Source organism: Saccoglossus kowalevskii, chromosome 8 (genome assembly GCF_978046115.1).
Source record: "Saccoglossus kowalevskii chromosome 8, keSacKowa6.1, whole genome shotgun sequence".
Classification (NCBI taxonomy): Eukaryota; Metazoa; Hemichordata; class Enteropneusta; family Harrimaniidae; genus Saccoglossus; species Saccoglossus kowalevskii.
Genome location: NC_140648.1, coordinates 35,032,355 through 35,057,758, shown reverse-complemented (window position 1 = coordinate 35,057,758; position 25,404 = coordinate 35,032,355). Strand labels below are relative to the sequence as shown.

Genomic DNA, 25,404 nt, shown 5'->3' with positions numbered 1-25,404 from the left:
TTATTCATCTTTTAAATACTGAACAGAAATTGCCGAATTATTTTCATCAAATTCAAAATTTAAATGGTCTATGTTACTAGCTCATAACAGTTCGATATATCTAACATTAAATGTATGTCAGGATGGCCGAGCTGTCTAAGGCGCCAGACTCAAGGATTAAACACCTTGCCCTAATCTCAGGGTTATATGTGCGAGTATTCTGGTCCACGAATGTGGGCGTGGGTTCGAATCCCACTTCTGACAATGTAGTTTTACTCGCGGTAACTTTGCAGACTCTCGCACGTTTTAGGTTAGTGTGACATTTCATTTTTCGGGTGACACAGCAGTGAATCAAAATTGACATTTATTTTCATTTAGATTTATGAAGACTGAACAGAAAGTGTGAAATAAATTGTCATCAAATTAAAGATTTTACCGGTCTGTGAAGCTAGCACATAATCGCTCGACATATCGAGAATTAAGTTACTGTCAAGATGAACGAATAGACACCTTGCCCTAATCTCATGGTTAATTGTGGGATTATTCTGGTTCACCAACATGGGCATTGTTCGAATCCCACTTCGGACAATGTTGTTATACTCTCGGTAACTTTGCAGATTTACGCACGTTTTGGCTTGGTGTGACATTTTATTTTTCGGTTGATACAGCAGTAATTCAAAATTGACGTTTATTTCATTTAGTTTTTTAAATACGGAATAGAAATTGCCGAATTATTTTCATCAAATTCAAGATTTAAACGGTCTATGTTACTAGCACATAAAAGTTCGATATATCTAACATTAAATGTATGTCAGGATGGCCGAGCGGTCTAAGGCGCCAGACTCAAGGATTAAACACCTTGCCCTAATCTCAGGGTTATATGTGCGAGTATTCTGGTCCACGAATGTGGGCGTGGTTTCGAATCCCACTTCTGACATTGTAGTTTTACTCGCGGTAACTTTGCAGACTTTCGCACGTTTTAGGTTAGTGTGACATTTTATTTTTCGTGTGACACAGCAGTGAATCAAAATTGACATTTATTTTCATTTAGATTTATGAAGACTGAACAGAAAGTGTGAAATAAATTGTCATCAAATTAAAGATTTGACCGGTCTGTGAAGCTAGCACATAAACGCTCGACATATCGAGAATTAAGTTACTATCAAGATTTACGAATAGACACCTTGCCCTAATCTCATGGTTAATTGTGGGATTATTCTGGTCCACCAATGTTGGCATTGTTCGGATCCCACTTCGGACAATGTTGCTTTACTCTCGGTAACATTGCAGATTTACGCACGTTTTGGCTTGGTGTGACATTTTATTTTTCGAGTGATACAGCAGTAATTCAAAATTGACATTTATTTTATTTAGTCTTTTAAATACTGAACAGAAATTGCCGAATTATTTTCATCAAATTCAAAATTTAAATGGTCTATGTTACTAGCTCATAAAAGTTCGATATATCTAACATTGAATGTATGTCAGGATGGCCGCGCTGTCTAAGGCGCCAGACTCAAGGATTAAACACCTTGCCCTAATCTCAGGGTTATATGTGCGAGTATTCTGGTCCACGAATGTGGGCGTGGGTTCGAATCCCACTTCTGACATTGTAGTTTTACTCGCGGTAACTTTGCAGACTTTCGCACTTTTTAGGTTAGTGTGACATTTCATTTTTCGGGTGACACAGCAGTGAATCAAAATTGACACTTATTTTCATTTAGATTTATGAAGACTGAACAGAAAGTGTGAAATAAATTGTCATCAAATTAAAGATTTGACCGGTCTGTGAAGCTAGCACATAATCGCTCGACATATCGAGAATTAAGTTACTGTCAAGATGAACGAATAGACACCTTGCCCTAATCTCATGGTTAATTGTGGGATTATTCTGGTCCACCAATATGGGCATTGTTCGAATCCCACTTCGGACAATGTTGTTATACTCTCGGTAACTTTGCAGATTTACGAACGTTTTGGCTTGGTGTGACATTTTATTTTCGGTTGATACAGCAGTAATTCAAAATTGACATTGATTTCATTTAGTTTTTTAAATACGGAATAGAAATTGCCGAATTATTTTCATCAAATTCAAGATTTAAACGGTCTATGTTACTAGCACATAAAAGTTCGATATATCTAACATTAAATGTATGTCAGGATGGCCGAGCGGTCTAAGGCGCCAGACTCAAGGATTAAACACCTTGCCCTAATCTCAGGTTTATATGTGCGAGCTAAAACAAGGCAATTACCCTGGAACAAAAGCATTTCATGTGTATTTCGGTATTTACCGAGACGACTGAAGTGATATTTTTAAAAATGCAAATGCCACAAATTCGAATACTATTTCCTGGGAATTGTTGACGCTGTAGATACTCACTAAAATGACGTTCACCGGGTTTCATTTCATCATCTAATCAGATTGTATGCATTGCTTAGTTACTTGCCGTGAATATTTGTTTTATTTCAAAGTGCGACTAAAACATGTGCATAGCCGTATACACAGAAATTGAATAACGGCAGCTTGAATGACAGTTGTGCAAAATACTCAACAACCTGGCAGCGGTGGGATTTGAACCCACGCCATCGAAATGACTGGTGCCTTAAACCATCGCCTTAGACCGCTCGGCCACGCTACCCATAATTACTTTGCAAAAACAAGGCAATTATCCCGAAACACAAGCATTTCATGTGTGTTTCGGTATTTACCGAGACGACTGAAGTGATATTTGTAATAATGCAAATGCCGAAAATGCGAATACTATTTTCTGAGAATTTTTGACTCTGTGGTTACTCATTAAAATGTGTTCACCGGGTTTCATTTCATCATCTAATCAGATTGTATGCATTGCTTAGTTACTTGCCGTGAATATTTGTTTTATTTTAAAGTGCGACTAAAACATGTGCATAGCCGTATACACAGAAATTGAATTACGGCAGCTTGAATGACAGTTGTGCAAAATACTAAACAACATGGCAGCGGTGGGATTCGAACCCACGCCATCGAAATGACTGGTGCCTAAAACCAGCGCCTTAGACCGCTCGGCCACGTTACCCATAATTACTTTGCAAAAACAAGGCAATTACCCCGAAACACAAGCATTTCATGTGTGTTTCGGTATTTACCGAGACGACTGAAGTGATATTTGTAACAATGCAAATGCCAAAAACGCGAATACTATTTTCTGGGAATTTTTGACGCTGTAGTTACTCATTAAAATGTGTTCACCGGGTTTCATTTCGTCATCTAATCAGATTGTATGCACTGCTTAATTATTTGCCGTGAATATTTGTTGGATTTCAACATGCGAAATAAACATGTGCATAGTCGTAAACACTGAAATTGTATTATGCCAGCATAAATGACTGTTCTGCAAAATACTAAACAACATGGCAGCGTTGGTATTCGAACCCACGCCAACGAAATGACTGGTGCCTTAAACCAGCGCCTTAGACCGCTCGGCCACGCTACCCATAATTAATTTGCAAAAACAAGGCAATTACCCCGAAACACAAGCATTTCATGTGTGTTTCGGTATTTACCGAGACGACTGAAGTGATATTTGTAACAATGCAAATGCCAAAAACGCGAATACTATTTTCTGGGAATTTTTGACGCTGTAGTTACTCATTAAAATGTGTTCACCGGGTTTCATTTCGTCATCTAATCAGATTGTATGCACTGCTTAATTATTTGCCGTGAATATTTGTTGGATTTCAACATGCGAAATAAACATGTGCATAGTCGTAAACACTGAAATTGTATTATGCCAGCATAAATGACTGTTCTGCAAAATACTAAACAACATGGCAGCGGTGGTATTCGAACCCACGCCAGCGAAATGACTGGTGCCTTAAACAAGCGCCTTTGACCGCTCGGCCACGCTACCCATAATAACATTGCAAAAACGACACAATTACCCGGAAACACAAGCATTTCATGTGTGTTTGGGTATTTACCGAGACGACTGAAGTGATATTTGTAATAATGCAAATGCCGAAAATGCGAATACTATTTTCTGAGAATTGTTGACTCTGTGGTTACTCATTAAAATGTGTTCACCGGGTTTCATTTCATCATCTAATCAGATTGTATGCATTGCTTAGTTACTTGCCGAGAATATTTGTTTTATTTTAAAGTGCGACTAAAACATGTGCATAGCCGTATACACAGAAATTGAATTACGGCAGCTTGAATGACAGTTGTGCAAAATACTAAACAACATGGCAGCGGTGGGATTCGAACCCACGCCATCGAAATGACTGGTGCCTAAAACCAGCGCCTTAGACCGCTCGGCCACGTTACCCATAATTACTTTGCAAAAACAAGGCAATTACCCCGAAACACAAGCATTTCATGTGTGTTTCGGTATTTACCGAGACGACTGAAGTGATATTTGTAACAATGCAAATGCCAAAAACGCGAATACTATTTTCTGGGAATTTTTGACGCTGTAGTTACTCATTAAAATGTGTTCACCGGTTTTCATTTCGTCATCTAATCAGATTGTATGCACTGCTTAATTATTTGCCGTGAATATTTGTTGGATTTCAACATGCGAAATAGACATGTGCATAGTCGTAAACACTGAAATTGTATTATGCCAGCATAAATGACTGTTCTGCAAAATACTAAACAACATGGCAGCGGTGGTATTCGAACCCACGCCATCGAAATGACTGATGCCTAAAACCAGCGCCTTAGACCGCTCGGCCACGCTACACATAATTACATTACTAAAACAAGGCAATTACACTGGAACAAAAGCATTTCATGTGTGTTTCGGTATTTACCGAGACGACTGAAGTGATATTTTAAAAAATGCAAATGCCACAAATTCGAATACTATTTCCTGGGAATTGTTGACGTTGTAGATACTCACTAAAATGACGTTCACCGTGTTTCATTTCATCATCTAATCAGATTGTATGCATTGCTCAGTTACTTGCCGTGAATATTTGTTTTATTTCAAAGTGCGACGAAAACATGTGCATAGCCGTATACACAGATATTGAATCACGGCAGCTTGAATGACAGTTGTGCAAAATACTGAACAAACTGGCAGGGATGGGATTCGAACCCACGCCATCGAGATGACTGGTGCCTAAAACCAGCGCCTTAGACCGCTCGGCCACGCTACCCATAATTACTTCACTAAAACAAGACAATTACCCTGAAACACAAGCATTTCATGTGTGTTTCGGTATTTACCGAGACGACTGAAGTGATATTTGTAACAGTGCAAAAGCCAAAAATGAGAATACTATTTTCTTGGAATTTTTGTCGCTGTAGTTACTCATTAAATGTGTTCTCCGGGGTTCATTTCGTCATCTAATCAGATTGTATGCACTGCTTAATTATTTGCCGTGAATATTTGTTGGATTTCAACATGCGAAATAAACATGTGCATAGTCGGAAACACTGACATTTTATTATGCCAGCATAAATGACTGTTGTGCAAAATACTAAACAACATGGCAGCGGTGGGATTCGAACCCACGCCATCGGAATGACTGGTACCTAAAACCAGCGCCTTAGTCCACTCGGCCACGCTACCCATAATTACTTTACTAAAACAAGGCAATTACCCTGGAACAAAAGCATTTCATGTGTATTTCGGTATTTACCGAGACGACTGAAGTGATATTTTTAAAAATGCAAATGCCACAAATTCGAATACTATTTCCTGGGAATTGTTGACGCTGTAGATACTCACTAAAATGACGTTCACCGGGTTTCATTTCATCATCTAATCAGATTGTATGCACTGCTTAATTATTTGCCGTGAATATTTGTTGTATTTCAACATGCGAAATAAGCATGTGCATTGTCGTAAACACTGAAATTGTATTATGCCAGCATAAATGACAGTTGTGCAAAAGACTAAACAACATGGCAGCGGTGGAATTCGAACCCACGCCATCGAAATGACTAGTGCCTAAAACCAGCGCCTTAGACCGCTCGGCCACGCTACCCATAATTACTTTACTAAAACAAGGCAATTACCCTGAAACAAAAGCATTTCATGTGTGTTTCGGTATTTACCGAGACGACTGAAGTGATATTTTTAACAATGCAAATGCCACAAATTCGAATAGTATTTCCTGGGAATTGTTGACGCTGTGGATACTCACTAAAATGACGTTCACCGGGTTTCATTTCATCATCTAATCAGATTGTATGCATTGCTTAGTTACTTGCCGTGAATATTTGTTTTATTTCAAAGTGCGATTAAAACATGTGCATAGCCGTATACACAGAAATTGAATAACGGCAGCTTGAATGACGGTTGTGCAAAATACTCAACAACCTGGCAGCGGTGGGATTCGAACCCACGCCATCGAAATGACTGGTGCCTTAAACCAGCGCCTTAGACGGCTCGGCCACGCTACCCATAATTACTTTGCAAAAACAAGGCAATTACCCCGAAACACAAGCATTTCATGTGTGTTTCGGTATTTACCGAGACGACTGAAGTGATATTTGTAACAATGCAAATGCCAAAAACGCGAATACTATTTTCTTGGAATTTTTGTCGCTGTAGTTACTCATTAAATGTGTTCACCGGGGTTCATTTCGTCATCTAATCAGATTGTATGCACTGCTTAATTATTTGCCGTGAATATTTGTTGGATTTCAACATGCGAAATAAACATGTGCATAGTCGGAAACACTGAAATTTTATTATGCCAGCATAAATGACTGTTGTGCAAAGTACTAAACAACATGGCAGCGGTGGGATTCGAACCCACGCCATCGGAATGACTGGTACCTAAAACCAGCGCCTTAGTCCACTCGGCCACGCTACCCATAATTACTTTACTAAAACAAGGCAATTACCCTGGAACAAAAGCATTTCATGTGTATTTCGGTATTTACCGAGACGACTGAAGTGATATTTTTAAAAATGCAAATGCCACAAATTCGAATACTATTTCCTGGGAATTGTTGACGCTGTAGATACTCACTAAAATGACGTTCACCGGGTTTCATTTCATCATCTAATCAGATTGTATGCACTGCTTAATTATTTGCCGTGAATATTTGTTGTATTTCAACATGCGAAATAAGCATGTGCATAGTCGTAAACACTGAAATTGTATTATGCCAGCATAAATGACTGTTGTGCAAAATACTAAACAACATGGCAGTGTGGAATTCGAACCCACGCCATCGAAATGACTGGTGCCTAAAACCAGCGCCTTAGACCGCTCGGCCACGCTACCCATAATTACTTTACTAAAACAAGGCAATTACCCTGAAAGAAAAGCATTTCATGTGTGTTTCGGTATTTACCGAGACGACTGAAGTGATATTTTTAACAATGTAAATGCCACAAATTCGAATACTATTTCCTGGGAATTGTTGACGCTGTGGATACTCACTAAAATGACGTTCACCGGGTTTCATTTCATCATCTAATCAGATTGTATGCATTGCTTAGTTACTTGCCGTGAATATTTGTTTTATTTCAAAGTGCGATTAAAACATGTGCATAGCCGTATACACAGAAATTGAATAACGGCAGCTTGAATGACGGTTGTGCAAAATACTCAACAACCTGGCAGCGGTGGGATTCGAACCCACGCCATCGAAATGACTGGTGCCTTAAACCAGCGCCTTAGACCGCTCGGCCACGATACCCATAATTACTTTGCAAAAACAAGGCAATTACCCCGAAACACAAGCATTTCATGTGTGTTTCGGTATTTACCGAGACGACTGAAGTGATATTTGTAACAATGCAAATGCCAAAAACGCGAATACTATTTTCTGGAAATTTTTGACGCTGTAGTTACTCATTAAAATGTGTTCACCGGGTTTCATTTCGTCATCTAATCAGATTGTATGCACTGCTTAATTATTTGCCGTGAATATTTGTTGGATTTCAACATGCGAAATAAACATGTGCATAGTCGTAAACACTGAAATTGTATTATGCCAGCATAAATGACTGTTCTGCAAAATACTAAACAACATGGCAGCGGTGGTATTCGAACCACGCCAGGGAAATGAGTGGTGCCTTAAACCAGCGCCTTAGACCGCTCGGCCACGATACCCATAATTACTTTGCAAAAACAAGGCAATTACCCCGAAACACAAGCATTTCATGTGTGTTTCGGTATTTACCGAGACGACTGAAGTGATATTTGTAACAATGCAAATGCCAAAAACGCGAATACTATTTTCTGGAAATTTTTGACGCTGTAGTTACTCATTAAAATGTGTTCACCGGGTTTCATTTCGTCATCTAATCAGATTGTATGCACTGCTTAATTATTTGCCGTGAATATTTGTTGGATTTCAACATGCGAAATAAACATGTGCATAGTCGTAAACACTGAAATTGTATTATGCCAGCATAAATGACTGTTCTGCAAAATACTAAACAACATGGCAGCGGTGGTATTCGAACCACGCCAGGGAAATGAGTGGTGCCTTAAACAAGCGCCTTTGACCACTCGGCCACGCTACCCATAATTACTTTACTAAAACAAGGCAATTACCCTGGAACAAAAGCATTTCATGTGTATTTCGGTATTTACCGAGACGACTGAAGTGATATTTTTAAAAATGCAAATGCCACAAATTCGAATACTATTTCCTGGGAATTGTTGACGCTGTAGATACTCACTAAAATGACGTTCACCTGGTTTCATTTCATCATCTAATCAGATTGTATACACTGCTTAATTATTTGCCGTGAATATTTGTTGGATTTCAACATGCGAAATAAACATGTGCATAGTCGTAAACACTGAAATTGTATTATGCCAGCATAAATGACTGTTCTGCAAAATACTAAACAACATGGCAGCGGTGGTATTCGAACCCACGCCAGCGAAATGACTGGTGCCTTAAACAAGCGCCTTTGACCGCTCGGCCACGCTACCCATAATAACATTGCAAAAACGACACAATTACCCGGAAACACAAGCATTTCATGTGTGTTTGGGTATTTACCGAGACGACTGAAGTGATATTTGTAATAATGCAAATGCCGAAAATGCGAATACTATTTTCTGAGAATTTTTGACTCTGTGGTTACTCATTAAAATGTGTTCACCGGGTTTCATTTCATCATCTAATCAGATTGTATGCATTGCTTAGTTACTTGCCGTGAATATTTGTTTTATTTTAAAGTGCGACTAAAACATGTGCATAGCCGTATACACAGAAATTGAATTACGGCAGCTTGAATGACAGTTGTGCAAAATACTAAACAACATGGCAGCGGTGGAATTCGAACCCACGCCATCGAAATGACTGGTGCCTTAAACCAGCGCCTTAGACCGCTCGGCCACGCTACACATAATTACTTTACTAAAACAAGGCAATTACCCTGAAACAAAAGCATTTCATGTGTGTTTCGGTATTTACCGAGACGACTGAAGTGATATTTTTAACAATGCAAATGCCACAAATTCGAATACTATTTCCTGGGAATTGTTGACGCTGTAGTAAGTCACTAAAATGACGTTCATCGGGTTTCATTTCATCATCTAATCAGATTGTATGCATTGCTTAGTTACTTGCCGTGAATATTTGTTTTATTTCTAAATGCGACTAAAACATGTGCATAGCCGTATACACAGAAATTGAATTACGGCAGCTTGAATGACAGTTGTGCAAAATACTAAACAACATGGCAGCGGTGGGATTCGAACCCACGCCATCGAAATGACTGGTGCCTAAAACCAGCGCCTTAGACCGCTCGGCCACGCTACCCATAATTACTTCACTAAAACAAGGCAATTACCCCGAAACAAAAGCATTTCATGTGTGTTTCGGTATTTACCGAGACGACTGAAGTGATATTTTTAACAATGCAAATGCCACAAATTCGAATACTATTTCCTGGGAATTGTTGACGTTGTAGATACTCACTAAAATGACGTTCACCGGGTTTCATTTCATCATCTAATCAGATTGTATGCATTGCTTAGTTACTTGCCGTGAATATTTGTTTTATTTCTAAATGCGACTAACACATGTGCATAGCCGTATACACAGAAATTGAATAACGGCAGCTTGAATGACAGTTGTTCAAAATACTCAACATCCTGGCAGCGGTGGAATTCGAACCCACGCCATCGAAATGACTGGTGCCTTAAACCAGCGCCTTAGACCGCTCGGCCACGCTACCCATAATTACACTGCAAAAACAAGTTAATTACCCAGAAACACAAGCATTTCATGTGTGTTTCGGTATTTACCGAGACGACTGAAGTGATATTTGTAACAATGCATATGCCAAAAACGCGAATACTATTTTCTGGGAATTTTTGACGCTGTAGTTACTCATTAAAATGTGTTCACCGGGTTTCAATTCGTCATCTTATCAGATTGTATGCACTGCTTAATTATTTGCCGTGAATATTTGTTGGATTTCAACATGCGAAATAAACATGTGCATAGTCGTAAACACTGAAATTGTATTATGCCAGCATAAATGACTGTTCTGCAAAATACTAAACAACATGGCAGCGGTGGTATTCGAACCCACGCCAGCGAAATGACTGGTGCCTTAAACAAGCGCCTTTGACCGCTCGGCCACGCTACCCATAATAACATTGCAAAAACGACACAATTACCCGGAAACACAAGCATTTCATGTGTGTTTGGGTATTTACCGAGACGACTGAAGTGATATTTGTAATAATGCAAATGCCGAAAATGCGAATACTATTTTCTGAGAATTTTTGACTCTGTGGTTACTCATTAAAATGTGTTCACCGGGTTTCATTTCATCATCTAATCAGATTGTATGCATTGCTTAGTTACTTGCCGTGAATATTTGTTTTATTTTAAAGTGCGACTAAAACATGTGCATAGCCGTATACACAGAAATTGAATTACGGCAGCTTGAATGACAGTTGTGCAAAATACTAAACAACATGGCAGCGGTGGAATTCGAACCCACGCCATCGAAATGACTGGTGCCTTAAACCAGCGCCTTAGACCGCTCGGCCACGCTACACATAATTACTTTACTAAAACAAGGCAATTACCCTGAAACAAAAGCATTTCATGTGTGTTTCGGTATTTACCGAGACGACTGAAGTGATATTTTTAACAATGCAAATGCCACAAATTCGAATACTATTTCCTGGGAATTGTTGACGTTGTAGATACTCACTAAAATGACGTTCACCGGGTTTCATTTCATCATCTAATCAGATTGTATGCATTGCTTAGTTACTTGCCGTGAATATTTATTTTATTTCTAAATGCGACTAACACATGTGCATAGCCGTATACACAGAAATTGAATAACGGCAGCTTGAATGACAGTTGTTCAAAATACTCAACATCCTGGCAGCGGTGGAATTCGAACCCACGCCATCGAAATGACTGGTGCCTTAAACCAGCGCCTTAGACCGCTCGGCCACGCTACCCATAATTACACTGCAAAAACAAGTTAATTACCCCGAAACACAAGCATTTCATGTGTGTTTCGGTATTTACCGAGACGACTGAAGTGATATTTGTAACAATGCATATGCCAAAAACGCGAATACTATTTTCTGGGAATTTTTGACGCTGTAGTTACTCATTAAAATGTGTTCACCGGGTTTCAATTCGTCATCTAATCAGATTGTATGCACTGCTTAATTATTTGCCGTGAATATTTGTTGGATTTCAACATGCGAAATAAACATGTGCATAGTCGTAAACACTGAAATTGTATTATGCCAGCATAAATGACTGTTCTGCAAAATACTAAACAACATGGCAGCGGTGGTATTCGAACCCACGCCAGCGAAATGACTGGTGCCTTAATCAAGCGCCTTTGACTGCTCGGCCACGCTACCCATAATAACATTGCAAAAACGACACAATTACCCGGAAACACAAGCATTTCATGTGTGTTTGGGTATTTACCGAGACGACTGAAGTGATATTTGTAATAATGCAAATGCCGAAAATGCGAATACTATTTTCTGAGAATTTTTGACTCTGTGGTTACTCATTAAAATGTGTTCACCGGGTTTCATTTCATCATCTAATCAGATTGTATGCATTGCTTAGTTACTTGCCGTGAATATTTGTTTTATTTTAAAGTGCGACTAAAACATGTGCATAGCCGTATACACAGAAATTGAATTACGGCAGCTTGAATGACAGTTGTGCAAAATACTAAACAACATGGCAGCGGTGGAATTCGAACCCACGCCATCGAAATGACTGGTGCCTTAAACCAGCGCCTTAGACCGCTCGGCCACGCTACACATAATTACTTTACTAAAACAAGGCAATTACCCTGAAACAAAAGCATTTCATGTGTGTTTCGGTATTTACCGAGACGACTGAAGTGATATTTTTAACAATGCAAATGCCACAAATTCGAATACTATTTCCTGGGAATTGTTGACGTTGTAGATACTCACTAAAATGACGTTCACCGGGTTTCATTTCATCATCTAATCAGATTGTATGCATTGCTTAGTTACTTGCCGTGAATATTTGTTTTATTTCTAAATGCGACTAACACATGTGCATAGCCGTATACACAGAAATTGAATAACGGCAGCTTGAATGACAGTTGTTCAAAATACTCAACATCCTGGCAGCGGTGGAATTCGAACCCACGCCATCGAAATGACTGGTGCCTTAAACCAACGCCTTAGACCGCTCGGCCACGCTACCCATAATTACACTGCAAAAACAAGTTAATTACCCCGAAACACAAGCATTTCATGTGTGTTTCGGTATTTACCGAGACGACTGAAGTGATATTTGTAACAATGCATATGCCAAAAACGCGAATACTATTTTCTGGGAATTTTTGACGCTGTAGTTACTCATTAAAATGTGTTCACCGGGTTTCAATTCGTCATCTAATCAGATTGTATGCACTGCTTAATTATTTGCCGTGAATATTTGTTGGATTTCAACATGCGAAATAAACATGTGCATAGTCGTAAACACTGAAATTGTATTATGCCAGCATAAATGACTGTTCTGCAAAATACTAAACAACATGGCAGCGGTGGTATTCGAACCCACGCCAGCGAAATGACTGGTGCCTTAAACAAGCGCCTTTGACCGCTCGGCCACGCTACCCATAATAACATTGCAAAAACGACACAATTACCCGGAAACACAAGCATTTCATGTGTGTTTGGGTATTTACCGAGACGACTGAAGTGATATTTGTAATAATGCAAATGCCGAAAATGCGAATACTATTTTCTGAGAATTTTTGACTCTGTGGTTACTCATTAAAATGTGTTCACCGGGTTTCATTTCATCATCTAATCAGATTGTATGGCGTGGGTTCGAATACCACCGCTGCCATGTTGTTTAGTATTTTGCAGAACAGTCATTTATGCTGGCATAATACAATTTCAGTGTTTACGACTATGCACATGTTTATTTCGCATGTTGAAATCCAACAAATATTCACGGCAAATAATTAAGCAGTGCATACAATCTGATTAGATGATGAAATGAAACCCGGTGAACGTCATTTTAGTGAGTATCTACAGCGTCAACAATTCCCAGGAAATAGTATTCGAATTTGTGGCATTTGCATTGTTAAAAATATCACTTCAGTCGTCTCGGTAAATACCGAAACACACATGAAATGCTTTTGTTTCAGGGTAATTGCCTTGTTTTAGTAAAGTAATTATGTGTAGCGTGGCCGAGCGGTCTAAGGCGCTGGTTTAAGGCACCAGTCATTTCGATGGCGTGGGTTCGAATTCCACCGCTGCCATGTTGTTTAGTATTTTGCACAACTGTCATTCAAGCTGCCGTAATTCAATTTCTGTGTATACGGCTATGCACATGTTTTAGTCGCACTTTAAAATAAAACAAATATTCACGGCAAGTAACTAAGCAATGCATACAATCTGATTAGATGATGAAATGAAACCCGGTGAACACATTTTAATGAGTAACCACAGAGTCAAAAATTCTCAGAAAATAGTATTCGCATTTTCGGCATTTGCATTATTACAAATATCACTTCAGTCGTCTCGGTAAATACCCAAACACACATGAAATGCTTGTGTTTCCGGGTAATTGTGTCGTTTTTGCAATGTTATTATGGGTAGCGTGGCCGAGCGGTCAAAGGCGCTTGTTTAAGGCACCAGTCATTTCGCTGGCGTGGGTTCGAATACCACCGCTGCCATGTTGTTTAGTATTTTGCAGAACAGTCATTTATGCTGGCATAATACAATTTCAGTGTTTACGACTATGCACATGTTTATTTCGCATGTTGAAATCCAACAAATATTCACGGCAAATAATTAAGCAGTGCATACAATCTGATTAGATGACGAATTGAAACCCGGTGAACACATTTTAATGAGTAACTACAGCGTCAAAAATTCCCAGAAAATAGTATTCGCGTTTTTGGCATATGCATTGTTACAAATATCACTTCAGTCGTCTCGGTAAATACCGAAACACACATGAAATGCTTGTGTTTCGGGGTAATTAACTTGTTTTTGCAGTGTAATTATGGGTAGCGTGGCCGAGCGGTCTAAGGCGCTGGTTTAAGGCACCAGTCATTTCGATGGCGTGGGTTCGAATTCCACCGCTGCCAGGATGTTGAGTATTTTGAACAACTGTCATTCAAGCTGCCGTTATTCAATTTCTGTGTATACGGCTATGCACATGTGTTAGTCGCATTTAGAAATAAAACAAATATTCACGGCAAGTAACTAAGCAATGCATACAATCTGATTAGATGATGAAATGAAACCCGGTGAACGTCATTTTAGTGAGTATCTACAACGTCAACAATTCCCAGGAAATAGTATTCGAATTTGTGGCATTTGCATTGTTAAAAATATCACTTCAGTCGTCTCGGTAAATACCGAAACACACATGAAATGCTTTTGTTTCAGGGTAATTGCCTTGTTTTAGTAAAGTAATTATGTGTAGCGTGGCCGAGCGGTCTAAGGCGCTGGTTTAAGGCACCAGTCATTTCGATGGCGTGGGTTCGAATTCCACCGCTGCCATGTTGTTTAGTATTTTGCACAACTGTCATTCAAGCTGCCGTAATTCAATTTCTGTGTATACGGCTATGCACATGTTTTAGTCGCACTTTAAAATAAAACAAATATTCACGGCAAGTAACTAAGCAATGCATACAATCTGATTAGATGATGAAATGAAACCCGGTGAACACATTTTAATGAGTAACCACAGAGTCAAAAATTCTCAGAAAATAGTATTCGCATTTTCGGCATTTGCATTATTACAAATATCACTTCAGTCGTCTCGGTAAATACCCAAACACACATGAAATGCTTGTGTTTCCGGGTAATTGTGTCGTTTTTGCAATGTTGTTATGGGTAGCGTGGCCGAGCGGTCAAAGGCGCTTGTTTAAGGCACCAGTCATTTCGCTGGCGTGGGTTCGAATACCACCGCTGCCATGTTGTTTAGTATTTTGCAGAACAGTCATTTATGCTGGCATAATACAATTTCAGTGTTTACGACTATGCACATGTTTATTTCGCATGTTGAAATCCAACAAATATTCACGGCAAATAATTAAGCAGTGCATACAATCTGATAAGATGACGAATTGAAACCCGGTGAACACATTTTAATGAGTAACTACAGCGTCAAAAATTCCCAGAAAATAGTATTCGCGTTTTTGGCATATGCATTGTTACAAATATCACTTCAGTCGTCTCGGTAAATACCGAAACACACATGAAATGCTTGTGTTTCTGGGTAATTAACTTGTTTTTGCAGTGTAATTATGGGTAGCGTGGCCGAGCGGTCTAAGGCGCTGGTTTAAGGCACCAGTCATTTCGATGGCGTGGGTTCGAATTCCACCGCTGCCAGGATGTTGAGTATTTTGAACAACTGTCATTCAAGCTGCCGTTATTCAATTTCTGTGTATACGGCTATGCACATGTGTTAGTCGCATTTAGAAATAAAACAAATATTCACGGCAAGTAACTAAGCAATGCATACAATCTGATTAGATGATGAAATGAAACCCGGTGAACGTCATTTTAGTGAGTATCTACAACGTCAACAATTCCCAGGAAATAGTATTCGAATTTGTGGCATTTGCATTGTTAAAAATATCACTTCAGTCGTCTCGGTAAATACCGAAACACACATGAAATGCTTTTGTTTCAGGGTAATTGCCTTGTTTTAGTAAAGTAATTATGTGTAGCGTGGCCGAGCGGTCTAAGGCGCTGGTTTAAGGCACCAGTCATTTCGATGGCGTGGGTTCGAATTCCACCGCTGCCATGTTGTTTAGTATTTTGCACAACTGTCATTCAAGCTGCCGTAATTCAATTTCTGTGTATACGGCTATGCACATGTTTTAGTCGCACTTTAAAATAAAACAAATATTCACGGCAAGTAACTAAGCAATGCATACAATCTGATTAGATGATGAAATGAAACCCGGTGAACACATTTTAATGAGTAACCACAGAGTCAAAAATTCTCAGAAAATAGTATTCGCATTTTCGGCATTTGCATTATTACAAATATCACTTCAGTCGTCTCGGTAAATACCCAAACACACATGAAATGCTTGTGTTTCCGGGTAATTGTGTCGTTTTTGCAATGTTATTATGGGTAGCGTGGCCGAGCGGTCAAAGGCGCTTGTTTAAGGCACCAGTCATTTCGCTGGCGTGGGTTCGAATACCACCGCTGCCATGTTGTTTAGTATTTTGCAGAACAGTCATTTATGCTGGCATAATACAATTTCAGTGTTTACGACTATGCACATGTTTATTTCGCATGTTGAAATCCAACAAATATTCACGGCAAATAATTAAGCAGTGCATACAATCTGATTAGATGACGAATTGAAACCCGGTGAACACATTTTAATGAGTAACTACAGCGTCAAAAATTCCCAGAAAATAGTATTCGCGTTTTTGGCATATGCATTGTTACAAATATCACTTCAGTCGTCTCGGTAAATACCGAAACACACATGAAATGCTTGTGTTTCGGGGTAATTAACTTGTTTTTGCAGTGTAATTATGGGTAGCGTGGCCGAGCGGTCTAAGGCGCTGGTTTAAGGCACCAGTCATTTCGATGGCGTGGGTTCGAATTCCACCGCTGCCAGGATGTTGAGTATTTTGAACAACTGTCATTCAAGCTGCCGTTATTCAATTTCTGTGTATACGGCTATGCACATGTGTTAGTCGCATTTAGAAATAAAACAAATATTCACGGCAAGTAACTAAGCAATGCATACAATCTGATTAGATGATGAAATGAAACCCGGTGAACGTCATTTTAGTGAGTATCTACAACGTCAACAATTCCCAGGAAATAGTATTCGAATTTGTGGCATTTGCATTGTTAAAAATATCACTTCAGTCGTCTCGGTAAATACCGAAACACACATGAAATGCTTTTGTTTCAGGGTAATTGCCTTGTTTTAGTAAAGTAATTATGTGTAGCGTGGCCGAGCGGTCTAAGGCGCTGGTTTAAGGCACCAGTCATTTCGATGGCGTGGGTTCGAATTCCACCGCTGCCATGTTGTTTAGTATTTTGCACAACTGTCATTCAAGCTGCCGTAATTCAATTTCTGTGTATACGGCTATGCACATGTTTTAGTCGCACTTTAAAATAAAACAAATATTCACGGCAAGTAACTAAGCAATGCATACAATCTGATTAGATGATGAAATGAAACCCGGTGAACACATTTTAATGAGTAACCACAGAGTCAAAAATTCTCAGAAAATAGTATTCGCATTTTCGGCATTTGCATTATTACAAATATCACTTCAGTCGTCTCGGTAAATACCCAAACACACATGAAATGCTTGTGTTTCCGGGTAATTGTGTCGTTTTTGCAATGTTATTATGGGTAGCGTGGCCGAGCGGTCAAAGGCGCTTGTTTAAGGCACCAGTCATTTCGCTGGCGTGGGTTCGAATACCACCGCTGCCATGTTGTTTAGTATTTTGCAGAACAGTCATTTATGCTGGCATAATACAATTTCAGTGTTTACGACTATGCACATGTTTATTTCGCATGTTGAAATCCAACAAATATTCACGGCAAATAATTAAGCAGTGCATACAATCTGATAAGATGACGAATTGAAACCCGGTGAACACATTTTAATGAGTAACTACAGCGTCAAAAATTCCCAGAAAATAGTATTCGCGTTTTTGGCATTTGCATTATTACAAATATCACTTCAGTCGTCTCGGTAAATACCCAAACACACATGAAATGCTTGTGTTTCCGGGTAATTGTGTCGTTTTTGCAATGTTATTATGGGTAGCGTGGCCGAGCGGTCAAAGGCGCTTGTTTAAGGCACCAGTCATTTCGCTGGCGTGGGTTCGAATACCACCGCTGCCATGTTGTTTAGTATTTTGCAGAACAGTCATTTATGCTGGCATAATACAATTTCAGTGTTTACGACTATGCACATGTTTATTTCGCATGTTGAAATCCAACAAATATTCACGGCAAATAATTAAGCAGTGCATACAATCTGATTAGATGACGAATTGAAACCCGGTGAACACATTTTAATGAGTAACTACAGCGTCAAAAATTCCCAGAAAATAGTATTCGCGTTTTTGGCATATGCATTGTTACAAATATCACTTCAGTCGTCTCGGTAAATACCGAAACACACATGAAATGCTTGTGTTTCGGGGTAATTAACTTGTTTTTGCAGTGTAATTATGGGTAGCGTGGCCGAGCGGTCTTAGGCGCTGGTTTAAGGCACCAGTCATTTCGATGGCGTGGGTTCGAATTCCACCGCTGCCAGGATGTTGAGTATTTTGAACAACTGTCATTCAAGCTGCCGTTATTCAATTTCTGTGTATACGGCTATGCACATGTGTTAGTCGCATTTAGAAATAAAACAAATATTCACGGCAAGTAACTAAGCAATGCATACAATCTGATTAGATGATGAAATGAAACCCGGTGAACGTCATTTTAGTGAGTATCTACAACGTCAACAATTCCCAGGAAATAGTATTCGAATTTGTGGCATTTGCATTGTTAAAAATATCACTTCAGTCGTCTCGGTAAATACCGAAACACACATGAAATGCTTTTGTTTCAGGGTAATTGCCTTGTTTTAGTAAAGTAATTATGTGTAGCGTGGCCGAGCGGTCTAAGGCGCTGGTTTAAGGCACCAGTCATTTCGATGGCGTGGGTTCGAATTCCACCGCTGCCATGTTGTTTAGTATTTTGCACAACTGTCATTCAAGCTGCCGTAATTCAATTTCTGTGTATACGGCTATGCACATGTTTTAGTCGCACTTTAAAATAAAACAAATATTCACGGCAAGTAAATAAGCAATGCATACAATCTGATTAGATGATGAAATGAAACCCGGTGAACACATTTTAATGAGTAACCACAGAGTCAAAAATTCTCAGAAAATAGTATTCGCATTTTCGGCATTTGCATTATTACAAATATCACTTCAGTCGTCTCGGTAAATACCCAAACACACATGAAATGCTTGTGTTTCCGGGTAATTGTGTCGTTTTTGCAATGTTATTATGGGTAGCGTGGCCGAGCGGTCAAAGGCGCTTGTTTAAGGCACCAGTCATTTCGCTGGCGTGGGTTCGAATACCACCGCTGCCATGTTGTTTAGTATTTTGCAGAACAGTCATTTATGCTGGCATAATACAATTTCAGTGTTTACGACTATGCACATGTTTATTTCGCATGTTGAAATCCAACAAATATTCACGGCAAATAATTAAGCAGTGCATACAATCTGATAAGATGACGAATTGAAACCCGGTGAACACATTTTAATGAGTAACTACAGCGTCAAAAATTCCCAGAAAATAGTATTCGCGTTTTTGGCATATGCATTGTTACAAATATCACTTCAGTCGTCTCGGTAAATACCGAAACACACATGAAATGCTTGTGTTTCTGGGTAATTAACTTGTTTTTGCAGTGTAATTATGGGTAGCGTGGCCGAGCGGTCTAAGGCGCTGGTTTAAGGCACCAGTCATTTCGATGGCGTGGGTTCGAATTCCACCGCTGCCAGGATGTTGAGTATTTTGAACAACTGTCATTCAAGCTGCCGTTATTCAATTTCTGTGTATACGGCTATGCACATGTGTTAGTCGCATTTAGAAATAAAACAAATATTCACGGCAAGTAACTAAGCAATGCATACAATCTGATTAGATGATGAAATGAAACCCGGTGAACGTCATTTTAGTGAGTATCTACAACGTCAACAATTCCCAGGAAATAGTATTCGAATTTGTGGCATTTGCATTGTTAAAAATATCACTTCAGTCGTCTCGGTAAATACCGAAACACACATGAAATGCTTTTGTTTCGGGGTAATTGCCTTGTTTTAGTGAAGTAATTATGGGTAGCGTGGCCGAGCGGTCTAAGGCGCTGGTTTTAGGCACCAGTCATTTCGATGGCGTGGGTTCGAATCCCACCGCTGCCATGTTGTTTAGTATTTTGCACAACTGTCATTCAAGCTGCCGTAATTCAATTTCTGTGTATACGGCTATGCACATGTTTTAGTCGCATTTAGAAATAAAACAAATATTCACGGCAAGTAACTAAGCAATGCATACAATCTGATTAGATGATGAAATGAAACCCGATGAACGTCATTTTAGTGACTTACTACAGCGTCAACAATTCCCAGGAAATAGTATTCGAATTTGTGGCATTTGCATTGTTAAAAATATCACTTCAGTCGTCTCGGTAAATACCGAAACACACATGAAATGCTTTTGTTTCAGGGTAATTGCCTTGTTTTAGTAAAGTAATTATGTGTAGCGTGGCCGAGCGGTCTAAGGCGCTGGTTTAAGGCACCAGTCATTTCGATGGCGTGGGTTCGAATTCCACCGCTGCCATGTTGTTTAGTATTTTGCACAACTGTCATTCAAGCTGCCGTAATTCAATTTCTGTGTATACGGCTATGCACATGTTTTAGTCGCACTTTAAAATAAAACAAATATTCACGGCAAGTAACTAAGCAATGCATACAATCTGATTAGATGATGAAATGAAACCCGGTGAACACATTTTAATGAGTAACCACAGAGTCAAAAATTCTCAGAAAATAGTATTCGCATTTTCGGCATTTGCATTATTACAAATATCACTTCAGTCGTCTCGGTAAATACCCAAACACACATGAAATGCTTGTGTTTCCGGGTAATTGTGTCGTTTTTGCAATGTTATTATGGGTAGCGTGGCCGAGCGGTCAAAGGCGCTTGTTTAAGGCACCAGTCATTTCGCTGGCGTGGGTTCGAATACCACCGCTGCCATGTTGTTTAGTATTTTGCAGAACAGTCATTTATGCTGGCATAATACAATTTCAGTGTTTACGACTATGCACATGTTTATTTCGCATGTTGAAATCCAACAAATATTCACGGCAAATAATTAAGCAGTGCATACAATCTGATTAGATGACGAATTGAAACCCGGTGAACACATTTTAATGAGTAACTACAGCGTCAAAAATTCCCAGAAAATAGTATTCGCGTTTTTGGCATATGCATTGTTACAAATATCACTTCAGTCGTCTCGGTAAATACCGAAACACACATGAAATGCTTGTGTTTCGGGGTAATTAACTTGTTTTTGCAGTGTAATTATGGGTAGCGTGGCCGAGCGGTCTAAGGCGCTGGTTTTAGGCACCAGTCATTTCGATGGCGTGGGTTCGAATCCCACCGCTGCCATGTTGTTTAGTATTTTGCACAACTGTCATTCAAGCTGCCGTAATTCAATTTCTGTGTATACGGCTATGCACATGCTTTAGTCGCATTTAGAAATAAAACAAATATTCACGGCAAGTAACTAAGCAATGCATACAATCTGATTAGATGATGAAATGAAACCCGATGAACGTCATTTTAGTGACTTACTACAGCGTCAACAATTCCCAGGAAATAGTATTCGAATTTGTGGCATTTGCATTGTTAAAAATATCACTTCAGTCGTCTCGGTAAATACCGAAACACACATGAAATGCTTTTGTTTCAGGGTAATTGCCTTGTTTTAGTAAAGTAATTATGGGTAGCGTGGCCGAGCGGTCTAAGGCGCTGGTTTTAGGCACCAGTCATTTCGATGGCGTGGGATCGAATACCACCGCTGCCATGTTGTTTAGTATTTTGCAGAACAGTCATTTATGCTGGCATAATACAATTTCAGTGTTTACGACTATGCACATGTTTATTTCGCATGTTGAAATCCAACAAATATTCACGGCAAATAATTAAGCAGTGTATACAATCTGATTAGATGATGAAATGAAACCAGGTGAACGTCATTTTAGTGAGTATCTACAGCGTCAACAATTCCCAGGAAATAGTATTCGAATTTGTGGCATTTGCATTTTTAAAAATATCACTTCAGTCGTCTCGGTAAATACCGAAATACACATGAAATGCTTTTGTTCCAGGGTAATTGCCTTGTTTTAGTAAAGTAATTATGGGTAGCGTGGCCGAGTGGTCAAAGGCGCTTGTTTAAGGCACCACTCATTTCCCTGGCGTGGTTCGAATACCACCGCTGCCATGTTGTTTAGTATTTTGCAGAACAGTCATTTATGCTGGCATAATACAATTTCAGTGTTTACGACTATGCACATGTTTATTTCGCATGTTGAAATCCAACAAATATTCACGGCAAATAATTAAGCAGTGCATACAATCTGATTAGATGACGAAATGAAACCCGGTGAACACATTTTAATGAGTAACTACAGCGTCAAAAATTTCCAGAAAATAGTATTCGCGTTTTTGGCATTTGCATTGTTACAAATATCACTTCAGTCGTCTCGGTAAATACCGAAACACACATGAAATGCTTGTGTTTCGGGGTAATTGCCTTGTTTTTGCAAAGTAATTATGGGTATCGTGGCCGAGCGGTCTAAGGCGCTGGTTTAAGGCACCAGTCATTTCGATGGCGTGGGTTCGAATCCCACCGCTGCCAGGTTGTTGAGTATTTTGCACAACCGTCATTCAAGCTGCCGTTATTCAATTTCTGTGTATACGGCTATGCACATGTTTTAATCGCACTTTGAAATAAAACAAATATTCACGGCAAGTAACTAAGCAATGCATACAATCTGATTAGATGATGAAATGAAACCCGGTGAACGTCATTTTAGTGAGTATCCACAGCGTCAACAATTCCCAGGAAATAGTATTCGAATTTGTGGCATTTACATTGTTAAAAATATCACTTCAGTCGTCTCGGTAAATACCGAAACACACATGAAATGCTTTTCTTTCAGGGTAATTGCCTTGTTTTAGTAAAGTAATTATGGGTAGCGTGGCCGAGCGGTCTAAGGCGCTGGTTTTAGGCACCAGTCATTTCGATGGCGTGGGTTCGAATTCCACACTGCCATGTTGTTTAGTATTTTGCACAACAGTCATTTATGCTGGCATAATACAATTTCAGTGTTTACGACTATGCACATGCTTATTTCGCATGTTGAAATACAACAAATATTCACGGCAAATAATTAAGCAGTGCATACAATCTGATTAGATGATGAAATGAAACCCGGTGAACGTCATTTTAGTGAGTATCTACAGCGTCAACAATTCCCAGGAAATAGTATTCGAATTTGTGGCATTTGCATTTTTAAAAATATCACTTCAGTCGTCTCGGTAAATACCGAAATACACATGAAATGCTTTTGTTCCAGGGTAATTGCCTTGTTTTAGTAAAGTAATTATGGGTAGCGTGGCCGAGTGGACTAAGGCGCTGGTTTTAGGTACCAGTCATTCCGATGGCGTGGGTTCGAATCCCACCGCTGCCATGTTGTTTAGTACTTTGCACAACAGTCATTTATGCTGGCATAATAAAATTTCAGTGTTTCCGACTATGCACATGTTTATTTCGCATGTTGAAATCCAACAAATATTCACGGCAAATAATTAAGCAGTGCATACAATCTGATTAGATGACGAAATGAACCCCGGTGAACACATTTAATGAGTAACTACAGCGACAAAAATTCCAAGAAAATAGTATTCGCGTTTTTGGCATTTGCATTGTTACAAATATCACTTCAGTCGTCTCGGTAAATACCGAAACACACATGAAATGCTTGTGTTTCGGGGTAATTGCCTTGTTTTTGCAAAGTAATTATGGGTAGCGTGGCCGAGCCGTCTAAGGCGCTGGTTTAAGGCACCAGTCATTTCGATGGCGTGGGTTCGAATCCCACCGCTGCCAGGTTGTTGAGTATTTTGCACAACCGTCATTCAAGCTGCCGTTATTCAATTTCTGTGTATACGGCTATGCACATGTTTTAATCGCACTTTGAAATAAAACAAATATTCACGGCAAGTAACTAAGCAATGCATACAATCTGATTAGATGATGAAATGAAACCCGGTGAACGTCATTTTAGTGAGTATCCACAGCGTCAACAATTCCCAGGAAATACTATTCGAATTTGTGGCATTTGCATTGTTAAAAATATCACTTCAGTCGTCTCGGTAAATACCGAAACACACATGAAATGCTTTTGTTTCAGGGTAATTGCCTTGTTTTAGTAAAGTAATTATGGGTAGCGTGGCCGAGCGGTCTAAGGCGCTGGTTTTAGGCACTAGTCATTTCGATGGCGTGGGTTCGAATTCCACCGCTGCCATGTTGTTTAGTCTTTTGCACAACTGTCATTTATGCTGGCATAATACAATTTCAGTGTTTACGACAATGCACATGCTTATTTTGCATGTTGAAATACAACAAATATTCACGGCAAATAATTAAGCAGTGCATACAATCTGATTAGATGATGAAATGAAACCCGGTGAACGTCATTTTAGTGAGTATCTACAGCGTCAACAATTCCCAGGAAATAGTATTCGAATTTGTGGCATTTGCATTTTTAAAAATATCACTTCAGTCGTCTCGGTAAATACCGAAATACACATGAAATGCTTTTGTTCCAGGGTAATTGCCTTGTTTTAGTAAAGTAATTATGGGTAGCGTGGCCGAGTGGACTAAGGCGCTGGTTTTAGGTACCAGTCATTCCGATGGCGTGGGTTCGAATCCCACCGCTGCCATGTTGTTTAGTATTTTGCACAACAGTCATTTATGCTGGCATAATAAAATGTCAGTGTTTCCGACTATGCACATGTTTATTTCGCATGTTGAAATCCAACAAATATTCACGGCAAATAATTAAGCAGTGCATACAATCTGATTAGATGACGAAATGAACCCCGGAGAACACATTTAATGAGTAACTACAGCGACAAAAATTCCAAGAAAATAGTATTCTCATTTTTGGCTTTTGCACTGTTACAAATATCACTTCAGTCGTCTCGGTAAATACCGAAACACACATGAAATGCTTGTGTTTCAGGGTAATTGTCTTGTTTTAGTGAAGTAATTATGGGTAGCGTGGCCGAGTGGTCTAAGGCGCTGGTTTTAGGCACCAGTCATCTCGATGGCGTGGGTTCGAATCCCATCCCTGCCAGTTTGTTCAGTATTTTGCAC

General features: G+C 39.4%; 24 non-coding genes across 24 annotated transcripts; 12 read left to right on the top strand and 12 right to left on the bottom strand.

Moving 5' to 3' along the window:
* Positions 1-2,536: 2,536 nt before the first annotated feature.
* Positions 2,537-2,618, bottom strand: TRNAL-AAG (transfer RNA leucine (anticodon AAG)). The gene has a single exon. It is a non-coding gene; the product is annotated as a tRNA-Leu (tRNA).
* Positions 2,619-2,953: 335 nt separating this feature from the next.
* On the bottom strand, positions 2,954-3,035 carry TRNAL-UAG (transfer RNA leucine (anticodon UAG)). Its single transcript has one exon. It is a non-coding gene; the product is annotated as a tRNA-Leu (tRNA).
* A 1,169-nt stretch (positions 3,036-4,204) lies between these two features.
* On the bottom strand, positions 4,205-4,286 carry TRNAL-UAG (transfer RNA leucine (anticodon UAG)). The gene has a single exon. It is a non-coding gene; the product is annotated as a tRNA-Leu (tRNA).
* Positions 4,287-5,039: 753 nt separating this feature from the next.
* Positions 5,040-5,121, bottom strand: TRNAL-UAG (transfer RNA leucine (anticodon UAG)). The gene has a single exon. It is a non-coding gene; the product is annotated as a tRNA-Leu (tRNA).
* A 334-nt stretch (positions 5,122-5,455) lies between these two features.
* TRNAL-UAG (transfer RNA leucine (anticodon UAG)) lies at positions 5,456-5,537 on the bottom strand. Its single transcript has one exon. It is a non-coding gene; the product is annotated as a tRNA-Leu (tRNA).
* A 754-nt stretch (positions 5,538-6,291) lies between these two features.
* On the bottom strand, positions 6,292-6,373 carry TRNAL-AAG (transfer RNA leucine (anticodon AAG)). Its single transcript has one exon. It is a non-coding gene; the product is annotated as a tRNA-Leu (tRNA).
* Positions 6,374-6,707: 334 nt separating this feature from the next.
* On the bottom strand, positions 6,708-6,789 carry TRNAL-UAG (transfer RNA leucine (anticodon UAG)). The gene has a single exon. It is a non-coding gene; the product is annotated as a tRNA-Leu (tRNA).
* A 753-nt stretch (positions 6,790-7,542) lies between these two features.
* On the bottom strand, positions 7,543-7,624 carry TRNAL-AAG (transfer RNA leucine (anticodon AAG)). The gene has a single exon. It is a non-coding gene; the product is annotated as a tRNA-Leu (tRNA).
* Positions 7,625-9,627: 2,003 nt separating this feature from the next.
* TRNAL-UAG (transfer RNA leucine (anticodon UAG)) lies at positions 9,628-9,709 on the bottom strand. Its single transcript has one exon. It is a non-coding gene; the product is annotated as a tRNA-Leu (tRNA).
* Positions 9,710-10,045: 336 nt separating this feature from the next.
* On the bottom strand, positions 10,046-10,127 carry TRNAL-AAG (transfer RNA leucine (anticodon AAG)). The gene has a single exon. It is a non-coding gene; the product is annotated as a tRNA-Leu (tRNA).
* Positions 10,128-11,297: 1,170 nt separating this feature from the next.
* TRNAL-AAG (transfer RNA leucine (anticodon AAG)) lies at positions 11,298-11,379 on the bottom strand. The gene has a single exon. It is a non-coding gene; the product is annotated as a tRNA-Leu (tRNA).
* A 1,170-nt stretch (positions 11,380-12,549) lies between these two features.
* Positions 12,550-12,631, bottom strand: TRNAL-AAG (transfer RNA leucine (anticodon AAG)). The gene has a single exon. It is a non-coding gene; the product is annotated as a tRNA-Leu (tRNA).
* Positions 12,632-14,452: 1,821 nt separating this feature from the next.
* Positions 14,453-14,534, top strand: TRNAL-AAG (transfer RNA leucine (anticodon AAG)). The gene has a single exon. It is a non-coding gene; the product is annotated as a tRNA-Leu (tRNA).
* Positions 14,535-15,704: 1,170 nt separating this feature from the next.
* On the top strand, positions 15,705-15,786 carry TRNAL-AAG (transfer RNA leucine (anticodon AAG)). Its single transcript has one exon. It is a non-coding gene; the product is annotated as a tRNA-Leu (tRNA).
* Positions 15,787-16,956: 1,170 nt separating this feature from the next.
* Positions 16,957-17,038, top strand: TRNAL-AAG (transfer RNA leucine (anticodon UAG)). Its single transcript has one exon. It is a non-coding gene; the product is annotated as a tRNA-Leu (tRNA).
* A 1,587-nt stretch (positions 17,039-18,625) lies between these two features.
* On the top strand, positions 18,626-18,707 carry TRNAL-AAG (transfer RNA leucine (anticodon AAG)). Its single transcript has one exon. It is a non-coding gene; the product is annotated as a tRNA-Leu (tRNA).
* A 1,170-nt stretch (positions 18,708-19,877) lies between these two features.
* Positions 19,878-19,959, top strand: TRNAL-AAG (transfer RNA leucine (anticodon AAG)). Its single transcript has one exon. It is a non-coding gene; the product is annotated as a tRNA-Leu (tRNA).
* Positions 19,960-20,295: 336 nt separating this feature from the next.
* On the top strand, positions 20,296-20,377 carry TRNAL-UAG (transfer RNA leucine (anticodon AAG)). Its single transcript has one exon. It is a non-coding gene; the product is annotated as a tRNA-Leu (tRNA).
* Positions 20,378-21,547: 1,170 nt separating this feature from the next.
* On the top strand, positions 21,548-21,629 carry TRNAL-UAG (transfer RNA leucine (anticodon UAG)). The gene has a single exon. It is a non-coding gene; the product is annotated as a tRNA-Leu (tRNA).
* A 1,170-nt stretch (positions 21,630-22,799) lies between these two features.
* TRNAL-AAG (transfer RNA leucine (anticodon AAG)) lies at positions 22,800-22,881 on the top strand. Its single transcript has one exon. It is a non-coding gene; the product is annotated as a tRNA-Leu (tRNA).
* A 753-nt stretch (positions 22,882-23,634) lies between these two features.
* TRNAL-UAG (transfer RNA leucine (anticodon UAG)) lies at positions 23,635-23,716 on the top strand. The gene has a single exon. It is a non-coding gene; the product is annotated as a tRNA-Leu (tRNA).
* A 334-nt stretch (positions 23,717-24,050) lies between these two features.
* Positions 24,051-24,132, top strand: TRNAL-AAG (transfer RNA leucine (anticodon AAG)). Its single transcript has one exon. It is a non-coding gene; the product is annotated as a tRNA-Leu (tRNA).
* A 754-nt stretch (positions 24,133-24,886) lies between these two features.
* On the top strand, positions 24,887-24,968 carry TRNAL-UAG (transfer RNA leucine (anticodon UAG)). Its single transcript has one exon. It is a non-coding gene; the product is annotated as a tRNA-Leu (tRNA).
* A 334-nt stretch (positions 24,969-25,302) lies between these two features.
* TRNAL-UAG (transfer RNA leucine (anticodon UAG)) lies at positions 25,303-25,384 on the top strand. The gene has a single exon. It is a non-coding gene; the product is annotated as a tRNA-Leu (tRNA).
* Positions 25,385-25,404: the final 20 nt, after the last annotated feature.